Source organism: Diadema antillarum, unplaced genomic scaffold (assembly GCF_040938485.1).
Source record: "Diadema antillarum isolate AM-2024a unplaced genomic scaffold, OU_Dant_1.0 seq00000546_RagTag, whole genome shotgun sequence".
NCBI lineage: Eukaryota > Metazoa > Echinodermata > Echinoidea > Diadematoida > Diadematidae > Diadema > Diadema antillarum.
Window position 1 is genome coordinate 1172726 of NW_027271492.1, and position 12143 is coordinate 1184868.

Genomic DNA, 12143 nt, shown 5'->3' on the forward strand with positions numbered 1-12143 from the left:
CTAGAGTGGACAGTATTTCTCAGTCAAAGGGTAATATCAGAGTACCTGGTACTCAAAGAGTGGTCCAAATGTGTAATTACCTGAAACTATCTACATACCACTGTACAAAGCTGCAGCAAATCTCTTTGTTTTACTGATGTTGGCAAGCCGCTGCCAGGCTTTGTGATCAGTGTTGATGTTTTGGCTTCCTTTTTATGGGGGGGGGGGGGGACATACTGTTATGTGAAATGATTTACTGAAATGGTGTGGGCAAACAATGGCGGTAACATCTATCACTGCTTTATGCTGCTAGTGTCAATAACACTGAACATAATCTGTCGATAGCAGTTGTTTGCGTACCCTCGTAAACACAGGAGAATCAAATGTTGTCCAAAGTAAAGCAATCAATTGATCAGAAAAGCCATGCCCTCGTGGTGTGCATGTGTGATACCGACTTTTTTGATGCAATGTTAAATTTGTCGTGCAAAATGTCGACTTCTTAATCGCTGTCATAATGATGTCATCTTTTTGTGAATATTAATCAGAAAGTTGAATCCTCATTGTCACCGGTAGTGCTCACCTTAAAGTTTGTGAAATGCTTACTGTAAACATGCATTTATTTGGTATGAGTCGTCCTGTAAAGGAGCAACATTCATCAACAAAACTTTTAACATCAGCTGTCTTTAACAGGAGAGTATCATAGGTGTGTGATTCAAGCTTCTTTATAGTGCAGTAAACTGTCCGTGATGTTTACACATAGTTGGATTCAGTGTCAGTCATGTGACCTGCGTCATCTGTCCTAATGTCATGTGACTTCAATTGCATTTTTGTGTTATTCCAAGGCTGACATTAGCATAAATCATTGTCTCAAATATCTGAGGAAGTAAAGTTCAAATTTCATTTTGTCTTTTGTTTTCATCTTAAGTTTGTTTTAAACAAAACCAATGAAACTGTTTATCATCAATGATATGACTGTAATATCTACATACACTGTATAAAATTTAGTGAAATATGGAAAAAGAGTACAAGATAAAAAAGAAACCCCTGGAAAATTGGGTAGTTGGTGCAATTTTTAAGTATTCATTGCTGTTGTTGATTTAGGACCAGTGATGTATCCAGCAACAGTTGAGAGGATGTATGTAACACTATATTACACGGAAGACACACGCACTCTTGGTTGCTCATTAATATGCATGAATACAACTACTTCGTACCAGCCTGTGTTTGGCTCCTACCAAGTTTTGGTACTAACAGTCAAAGTGTGCTGCACCTAATAGCTAATGCTATTCTATGTCTGGGATCCAGTGATATTTTGATATGATTTTACTGTGTCAGCTTTTCTGGAAGGTGTCCTACTTGAATGTGATTTATCGTCCGGTTACTAGGGTTCAAAAGTGGTATTCATATCCTTTGTCTGTCTCGTCTAACACTTGCATGGAAAATTACTGTGAAACATGTTCGAATACATACTCAATGTAGATATGTTATCTCTAATATTTTAAGAGGGCGGTTTGAGAGGGGATGGGGTACACTTACAACTGTTGTTCTGCATGCTGGTCTGACATGGGGAGCTACCTGTCTGCGCCTGCCTACAATCACAATAGTAAGCAAACTAGGTGAAAGGGACATTAATTAAACAGGAATATTTTATGACCCTGGCAAACTGATAGTCTGCAGTTGAATTGTTGGCATGTTTGCCTCTACATTGTTAATGGACCAAAGATCAGAAAGATTGTCAACCTGTGTACTTTTTTTTTTTGGGGGGGGGGGGGGGGGGGGGTGGTCATTGACTGCCTGCATAGAGCATTATTTGTGCATGATGGATATTGAAAATTTTTGGAATGAGACTCAATATGTAGTAGCAAAAGGAAGCAAGTGACAACAATGCAACCATATCTCACTTATGAATTATTCCTGCATTGGACTATGTGGATGTCCAACCTTTGTTTTTGGTAGAATCCCTAATCCTACTGAGAGATATCAAGTCAGGATACTGTAACATTACACTGACATCAATGTAAACTCAGAGAATGCAAACTTCCGGCCAAAGCCAAAAGGTTACTAATGCCAAAGAACTAAAAAAAAAACAAGTCCTGGATCCGGAACATGATCCAGGTCACCACCACCACAAATCACTTGATCTTTAACCAAGAACATCCTCTCCTAAAAAAGAAAGAAAGATAAATAAATAAATAAATAAAAAAATCCCTAATTTTGCTATTAAACAGACAAAGAAACAGATACATTCAGTCCATTCATTTCATCTTAACACTTTGTGACTTGCTCCCTTTTGGCTATAGGTAGTGCAGCAACATTTTAGAGTAGGAAATACTTTTAATATACATGTCTTTCCCAAAGCAAAGGATAGAATCATAGCAGCATCAGCCAAACTTTGAGCGTCATTGAACAAAGTATTAGGAAAATAATGCACTGGGCCCCAAAACTGAAAATTATATTGTTGCCAAATGAATGAGGTTATACCCACTGTGTAGTCATATGCCTTCCTTCTGACAATGAAGATCTATTGCTGTATACCTACACAAGCTTTTTAAAAGAAATAAATGAACTGCACATTAATGATTGCATATATTGCATTTCAAAAAGAACCCCCCCAAAAAAACAAATAAACTAAAAACCAAAGGAAACATGCTTTTTATCCCCTCTTTGGCTTGATTGGCCTTAAAAGTTGGTCAGCTCATAATAACTCTCAACTTGGAATGCCTTTCTCTCCTGTGTTGTAATTTACATGAAGTGTTGCATTCTCTATGGAGTCATGGTATCAAAGAATGTCATCTAGAGTACCAAAGTGTGATGTCATGGCCATTCATTGTCATGGAAACTGGTTCTAAACAACCCCACCTGGCCAGGTCTGTGAACACTGTTGTTTCTAACCATGCTTACACCTGGTTCATCCCTTATCATCACCTGGTACTCTATTGTTAGTAACCATGCTTGCACCTGGTTCCAACTCAAGCTAGAACAAAAGACTGTGCTATACCACATCATCACTTTGGTACTCTATTGTTCATTGTCTGATGCTTGAAAAACAACACCAAACTCTTGGGCAGATTTGGAAGATCGGGAGTCGTCATCCTATCATCCTTACAAGGAAGAGGAGTAGACTACTGGCTGGACTCGTGGTATCAGGCCATCTAGGAATGATGCTCTCCAGGGCTGAGCAGAACGTTGACTTTCAGGTGCTAATATTAGACAATCAATTAATCATCTTCAGTGTGTACAACAGCAAACAAAATAGTCTTTTCCATAGCTGTCATGTTACACCATGGAACAACCTGTGCATTTTTGCTTTACACTGATTTAATTTCAAATTTGTTTGAAATCATTTTCCGACTTCTAAGGATTTATTGACTGACAATTAAAAAGTGCACAAATACGTAACATTTATCTTTTAAAGTCTGCAAAATATTATGAAAGATATATTTCATCTGTTCACTCTTCCTTTAAAGGAGTGAGCTGTTATTTTGTGAATATTTGTATAGGGTGCTGAAGAGAAATTGAGGGCTTATTAAAGCAGATAAATATTATTCTGAAAAAGTACACATTGGAAAAACAAGTTGTGACCTGGATTTTTTTTTTTTTTTTAAATTTGCATTTATTTGTTTTTTGTTTTTTTATTTGCTCATCAATCAAAAAGTGGGTCCAAAGCTATGGTACACTTTGCCCACCTGAAAATTAAGTGCAAAGTTTGGAAGTTGGAGATTTGCCGACCTTTGCAAGTTATTCTTCACACTCCATCTTTCTAGGGTCAATGCACTCTCAATATTTGATTGATTTGCCCATATAGAGGTCACGAGGAGTCCACTTTGGACTTACAGTGGACCTTGGCACTCGGTGAAGAAGAATCTTGTGTGAACGAACTCCTTGAGTGGAGTCTTATCTCATCCGTCGTACACATATTTCTGTGTTTGTTTGTTTTGTCTTTGTTCGACTTTCGTGAGAGCAATCTTGCAACCTGCCACAAGTCCCACATGTGGATTCCAACAAGATCACCTTGTTATGAGCCTATGTGTGCTGAATGCTGATTGGCTGATTCTGTGGGGGATTGTCAAATGTATATTACAGAAAGAATTCCACAACCCTTCAGTGCATTTGCAAGCAATGACTGTATTGGAAGACTAGTATATATTCGTGCTCTCTGCTCTTCTCTTTTATCTCTCCTTTTTTTTCTGCATCTGCCACATCTTGGTAAAAATCCTGTCAAACAATGCATGTGGTATTTACGATGTCGGATGTCGGCAGGAGATAACTGTCAGGAAAGGTCCTTGCCCTTTGAGGGTGAATGATTATCGTCAATACTTTCCTTCCAAAAGATGTGAGGCATAATGTGTAAACTAAGTCACATATATCTGGTTTAATTAGACAGTGAATAATATGACAAGTGTTGGTGATTTCTAATACGTCACCATTTTTTTTCCCTTTGACATTGTATGACAGCAGCTGAAAGCCATTCATTCCACAGAATTTGCTGGCTGTCGATATGATATATTCACCTGTGGTGTCAAAATGTTACAGCGACAAACAATAAACTCTTCACTGATTAGGCCTAAGGATAAAAAAAAAAAATCACATCTGATTTAGTCTGTAATTTCCACTACCCTCCCCCCCCCCCCCCTGCAAAAAAAAGAGAAGAATATCACTTTCAGAGCTGTTAAAAGAAAATTTCATTTTTCTAGTAAAGAGAAAAAGCTCACAACTTACCTCCTTCAGGAGACGGGGAATAATATTGCCCTTTACATGTTATGCCAGTTACTGAGTACAAGTTGAGGGTATGTATACTATTCATTAAGAAAAAAAAAATGAAATTTTGTTGAATCCTCTTTATTTCCTTTGTGTTGTCCCTGTACTGTGACATCATAGAATGATGTAGCCTTATCTGCATAAACTGAATCTGTATATGTTTGGGGTAAATTTCTCTTTAAAGCAACTCAGATAAGACAAACATTTGCATTATGGAGGAATGATAAGTGTATAAGCTCACTATTTATTATTACAGACCAGAATAATGGTGTACTTCTAGCCCTGTGCTGGCAATATTCTCAGATTCCAACACTGCCCAAATATTGTCTATTTCATTCATCTCTTTCATATGATTTGATGACCGTGCTTATGTACATTAAATGCAATATGTGTGTAATCAGTACAGATAATATTCAGTCTCTTTACATTTGTTTTCTTCAAAACACATTAGAAAAGGTTGGTTGGATTGTGTATATCATCAATGGAAGTTGTTATGTCTGCCTATTGGGGACATTATAGAATTCATCATTTCTCTATCCACATTGGCAGTATAAACAAAGCCATGTTTACTGTTACATAAACATGGTACATGTGTTGTAAAAGAAAATGGAATTATCTGGTACATCTTATTGGAAAGAGGGGATGGTTCAAAACCATTTTTCCTGCATGGCAGCTTTGAGTTTGGTGATGGCTGTTTAAACTTGAACTATTTTGTGATATTAGTACATGAATTACTTTCACTCTGTGATGTATGGTAAATTGAATCACTGTGATCAGTGTTCATATGCTAAAAATGTCACCTGTCATTGCTCAGGAGGCTTGTAAACTTTGACTGACCATGCAGAAGAATACATCCATTCTATTACAAGATGTCTCTCTTTTTCATCTTATAATCTTTGAAGGTTTTTGTGGTGGTGTAGCATTTAGTAGTAGAAGGCTTAAATGGTGCACCGCATATTCTTTCTTGGGTGTTTATATCCAAGAATGAATATGTGGTGCACCTTAAACCTTTTGCTACTAAGTGTTTCATCTTGTTTGTTAATTTTTCAACTGCCATGCAAGTCAAGATAGAAGAGATTAGCTACAAATGATGACGATTCTTCTCTTACTTGGCTAGAAATGAGTTGAAGTGAAATACAACCACTGTAGTGTACGCGTGGCATGTTATTTTCAGCTGTTTCAAGATGTTGATTTCGTCAGCAATTTGTACATTGCCAAAATTGTACATCTGTCAGTATGTTTCATCTATAGGCCTTAATCGGGGAACAGTAGCCTATAGGGCAAACCAGTATTACTATCGATTGTACTCTGTACTATGTAAATGCCTAAAATTTTCATACATGCATACAGATAGTGATGTGTCATTGTCATAGGGATTATGTACTCATTGTCATTCATACAGAAAGGAGAAGAAAAGATTTGCATATTCTAAAACTGCAACTGTTAGAAAACAAGATTTCACAGACAGGAGCGTACAAATACATGTATGTGCTTACTGGTAACTTTTTTTTTTGTGAGTATATGACTTTCAACTGCCTGATTTTGTCCCTGTGTTCAGGCTCAAAAATCTGTTATAAAAGAAGTGACTCGGGGCAAAGTGCAAAATGAAATATAGAGTGTATTTATCATGTGGTGTCTACAAAGAGATAGATGTAGTGAAGGCTGCATTCAAAGAATTGAGAAGACCAATTGACAGTTCCTGGAATGTTTCCAGGATTACTGTATAAGCTGTTATTTTTGCATACAGATGATTTTGCAAATGAGGTCACAGAAATTTTTGTGAAATTTTGTTTTGTGATATTGACAATGGGGCGATCATAAGTGTACTAATGCTGGTCAGATAGATTAAGATATTTTCACATATTGTTAAATTTTTGGTCCAAAAATGATTTGCAAAATTCGTGAAAGTAAAACCCTCACGAAAATAACAGCTTATACAGTAACAGCCAGAAAGAAGAAGTACCGGAGTCATTATCATGTTGGTCTTGTCTTGATTTACGGGATTCTTCGTTTTGAAGGATGGATCTGTGTATACATGTAGCAATTACAAGCCAATACTCGATGTAAATTTTGGTGATATATCAATCCATAGATTAAACTGAAATGTCTATTATCATCCATTGTGTGTCATGTGTGGTTTGTTACGGTTTTGCTGCTACAGAACATTTCGGATAGAGAGACTACTGTAAAACCAGAAATATTCGCGACTTGAAATTTTCTAGTTTCGAGCCAACGACCTTTTTTGCAGTATGAAATTTTTGCGAATTGCCACTGGCATTCAATGCATTTAGTGTAGACAACTTTCTCAAGCATTCTAATTTCATGAATCTTGGCTCTCGCAAAATCAAAATGCACACAAAAACACTGGTTTTTACAGTAATTGTGTGTATGTGTTTATATATTATGGTGTGGACACGCATGGCCATGTGTTGGGTATTCATGTTTGTGTGATGCGATTGAAATAAGTATTTTAAGCACCCCCATGTGGAGACCGGTAAGTGATTTAATTTGTTATGTTCTACAAGCTACCACTTAGAGACATTTTTTTTTTCTTTTCCTATGAGCTCCTTACAGAGATATTTATCACAAGATCCCTCATAGAATCAGTTTATTAGCATGGGTTTATGTTGAAAAGTTTTTTTTTGCAAAAATGAGCTAAGCGCCATTTTTAAAAATTTCATAGTAGTCAAAAAAATTTCAAAGGAAGTCCATCATCAGATAGAGCAAAATTGAACCTTTCCAGTAATACCTCACTTGTGACTTAACAAGTAATATTCTTGAAGTTATAAAGATATCCTGTATTTTCTTTGTTTTTCAGCAGCTATAACCACAAATATCTCAACAAGAATGGAGTTAGCTCATTTTGCAATACTGAACTCTTCATTTGATGTGCTCATAATATCACTTGATTTGATCTCGGTATTGTTTAGGGTGATTCACATAGGGCCCCAATATTTTCATTTCTTCTATAACAACACTTCAGTGCAAGATTAGTGTCTATCTATGTATCTATCTATTGAATGTATATGTATATATATATATATATATATATATATATATATAGCATAACGAGAGTAAAGAAGAGGCAGTAGACGTTGCTTTTGAATCCTCACAATTTGATTTCACTTCAAGCTTTCGAGCTCTGCCCTTTATCGAGAGATGTGAGAAGCACAGTTCACATTTAGCCTGGTTACATGCCGGCAGTCAATTGGCAGCCGGTTGTGGGGAACCGAAACATTTGTGGTGGTGGTTGGAGTTAGGCGTGCTGAGGTGAGGTGTTGTGTGTGTGCTAGGATGGCAGCTCAGTGAGGTTATATATAGCATATATATAAATATATATATTGCTGCCAATATATAACATGTATATATATATATACACTCAGCAAAAAAAGAAAGTAAACGCTTTTTCAAGTTATGATTTCTCATTGAATATTTGGCTGAAAGCCAATGTATTATATACCATATTAAAGGTGATTTAATTGGCTGTCAACCTGGTAGGTCACCAAAAAGGGAAACTTAACGCATGAGTGAACACCATTGTTTTTCTCTTCGAGGGCACAAAAGTAAAAATTGTAAAACTGAACAAGTGGTCATTCATGCGTATGTGCTCTTCCATAGAACAATAAGAACAAACAACAGATTTCACACAAAAAGAAACATGAGTTAAGTTCCAAAAACAAACCTTTGATCTCTATGGTATCTTTAAAGCCTAAAAGACCAATGAAGGCTAAAAATAATGGAGGAAAATAAAGCATCTTATGTCAAATCTAAATTCAAATGAAATGAAAGAAGAAGTAATAATTAACAAAAATGTTACAAATTTGAGCTTTTTCTTTCAAATTAGGAAATTGTAAATAATGTTTGGTTCTTGAAATTGTCACATGGATTTTTAAATCACTAGTTTAAAGGAAATAAAGAAATTCTGCTTATTTAACCATCTTTATGCTTTTTATTCCCTATGCCATTTGAAGTTTGACTTGATCGAAAATTCTTATTTCTCCCCTTTAGTTTTCCACTTTGTTTTCTTAGAGGTAATAAAGAGATAAAGAGAACAAAAACTTATTTTTCCTATTTCATTCATGTTTCTCATTGTGTTCAACTGGTCTTTTGTTGTCAATGTTAAGCCCCCGTTCCACTATGCCGTTCTCGCTACGATTTGACAATTTTCTCAGGTCGGGAAGGATCGGGTAAAACCTGAGCCGATCTGGACACAGTACGATGTTAGAACGCTCTAAGTACGCTGCAGTTACGACTACCAAGTGCTTGCTACGCTCTTACTACGATGATCGGGAATTAGACATTGCGATCTCTGCCGCTGCCGGTACGCTTTAGAACGATGTAGCTACGCTGTTAGTGCGATGTTGCCGATGTTATCCGATCAATGCACGCTGTATCTACGCTCTGAACGATCTATACGATCTTATCACGCTGTTACCCCGTTCAGAGAGCTGAAAAGTGCCCGATGTGCCCCGATGTACCCCGATTCTACTGTGGGTCAGCAGTCAGTCAACTTATTAGCATGCAGAACCGAAAAAATATACTGTGGACCTCGAAGATTCATTCTTCTTTTTTTACTTTTAATTTTCAAAGTTGTTGTTGCTTCATTATTCTCACTACTCTTTCTTCATCAGCGAGCCCGTGCTTCTGTGCCTCCAGTGCCCTGGTTATGACCCACCATTTCCCTCTCCTCTCCCCTCCTCCCCCCCCCCCCCCCCCCCTTGTCCACCTCGGACTTACTACCTTCTTCACTACTATATCTTTCTATCCTCTCATCAATTTTTTCCTTACAAGAGAGCCGCCATGTGTTTGTTAATGTGCGTCCGTATGTGTGCATGTATGTGTGTATTACTCTGTCTTTTTTTTTTGCTACCGCATAGGGAAATTTGTTGTTGTTGTTTTTTGCAATTATATATTTTTCTCTATGAGGGGACTGCATTCTAATACTACAAGCTCTGCTTTTTAGCAGTCCCCTCCATTTCCAGCAATATTTTGTATGCATTTACCACAGTGACGTAACTGTTATTTGTATCTCTGTTGATAATTTGCCTGTATCTCTTTTACAATGTTATTCTGTTCATCGCATTGTGGTACTGATTTCATGACGTCTGTGTATATGAGCGTTTCTTTGTATTTTTTATTATTTGTTTGTTGGAAGTGAAATAAATCAACTTGAACTTGAACTTGAAGAGCCTCCTCAACTCACGGTTCTTTTGCAGCAATGCATTGTATAAACAAAGACGTGCTGATTTTTCAAAGGATTTTTCTTGATGTCCTTGCTTTTATAGTCCGTCTTCCTCCAGTTGTAGATGATTTCATATTCTTCAAAATTCTGCTATGCCCTCTTCCTCCTCTTTCAGCATCATGCAGTCTCTCTTTCTTCGCCTTTTGGGTAGCTGCTTCGCTGCTTTCTTCTCTTCTTTTTCTTCATCTCTTCTTCTTCTTCGAAAATTACAGCTAAAATTACTTCCCGTTCTTGTGCCGATGTTACTACGCTCAGAAAGACCTTGTTACGCTCATCCCGCTGCGTTTACGCCGTCATTACGCTCTCCCCGCTGCGTTTACGCTGTCACTACGCTCTCCCCGCTTGCCGTACGATTAAAAATATGTCAATTTTGATCGGGGAGATCGGGAAGAAATTTTGAACCGGTTCAAAATTTCTTCCCGATCTGAAAAACTGCCCGCTCCAACCCCGACCTCCACACGCTGCTGCTACGATGCTTCCGATCCCCGTACGCTTTTGCCGCTCTCTCCCGATCTGCTAGATCGGGACAGATCGGGGTCCAAATCGTGATAGTGGAACGGGGGCTTTATCGTGAAGGGCATTTGCAAATGAAAGAGAACATGTCAATTTTTGCAATTTTTGATTTTGTGCCTTGGAGGACAAAAACGAATGTGCTCACTCATGCGTAAAGTTTTCTTTTTAATTAGCCCATGAGCTTAATAGCCAATTAGATTACCGTTAATATGGTATATAATACATTGATTTTCATAAAAATCTTCTATGAAAAATATGACCTCGAAAAAGTGTTTACTTTCTTTTTTTGCTGAGTGTATATATATATATATATATACATGGGATATGGGCCGTGATGCGAGAAAAGGGCCCTTAGGGCATAAAACACCGAAAATGAGTTTTCTCCACCATATTGTAGAATGAACTCTGATTTACATATGCAAACCGTTTTCTGAAATTCCAGTCCTAAATGCCTCTATTATTGCATTAAAAAAAGCATGTTTTGCCCAAATGTTGCTTCTTTATTGTTGCGCCTATATGAATTCGCGCGCAGCTACCTAGTTGATCCTTCTTTGCACGCATTGCTTTGTCAACTTCCCTCCATTTTGTTGCATTTGTGCGCGGCAGGGCTGAGGCCCTTTTCTTGTGTCATGGCTCATATATATGTATGACATAGGGTTAGGGTTATGTCTGTGGGTAGAATTTATGTTTGGCTTATTGTGCAGATATTTCACGGGAGCAACTGTCGCAGGAGCAAATGTCATGGAACCATCAGACAGATAGATAGATTGATAGATAGATAGATTGATAGATAGACAGATAGACAGACAGATAGATAGACAGATAGATAGACAGATAGATAGATAGATTGATAGATAAATAGATAGATAGACAGATAGATAGATTGATATATAGATAGAGAGACAGATAGATACATAGACAGATAGATTGATAGATAGACAGATAGATAGATAGACAGATAGATAGATAGATAGATAGACAGATAGATAGACAGATAGATAGACAGATAGATAGGCAGATAGACAGATAGATAAACAGACAGACAGATAGATAGATAGACAGATAGGTAGGTAGATAGGTAGATAGGTAGATAGATAGATAGATAGATAGATAAAAGGAAAGAGCAATCAGAGAGACACATGTGTATAACATTCTTATTTCCAATTCAGGGAGACATTTACATTATTTCTTGTTCACACATGAAGAGATACATGTATTCAGTTTTAACCGTTGAAGACTAGTCCCGTGAATACTTGGGCAGGTGTCTTGTGGGAAATGGGCATTATAGCAAAATCAGTTCATCCTCAATGGGTTGCAGGAGACAGGGCAGCTTTGATTACATTGCTGGTGATAAATGAGTCTTAACCTGTCGAGGATAGGCTCATTTTGCTACAGCACGCATTTCCCATAGACACTTGCCCGAGTTTACTCGGGACTCGTCCTCAAAGGGTTAATAAAGCGATAGGACAGACCCATTCTATGGGGATAGAAATCTGGATACTGCACATGTGCAACAGGTTTTGATGCGAGGTAAATTGACTGTTATTTGGTGTGTTACAATCCTAGTACAGAGCTACACATGAACATGCTACAAATAGACTGACCAAACAGAAGTTGTATATATCCCATAACCTTTTGTGATAGTTTTAAA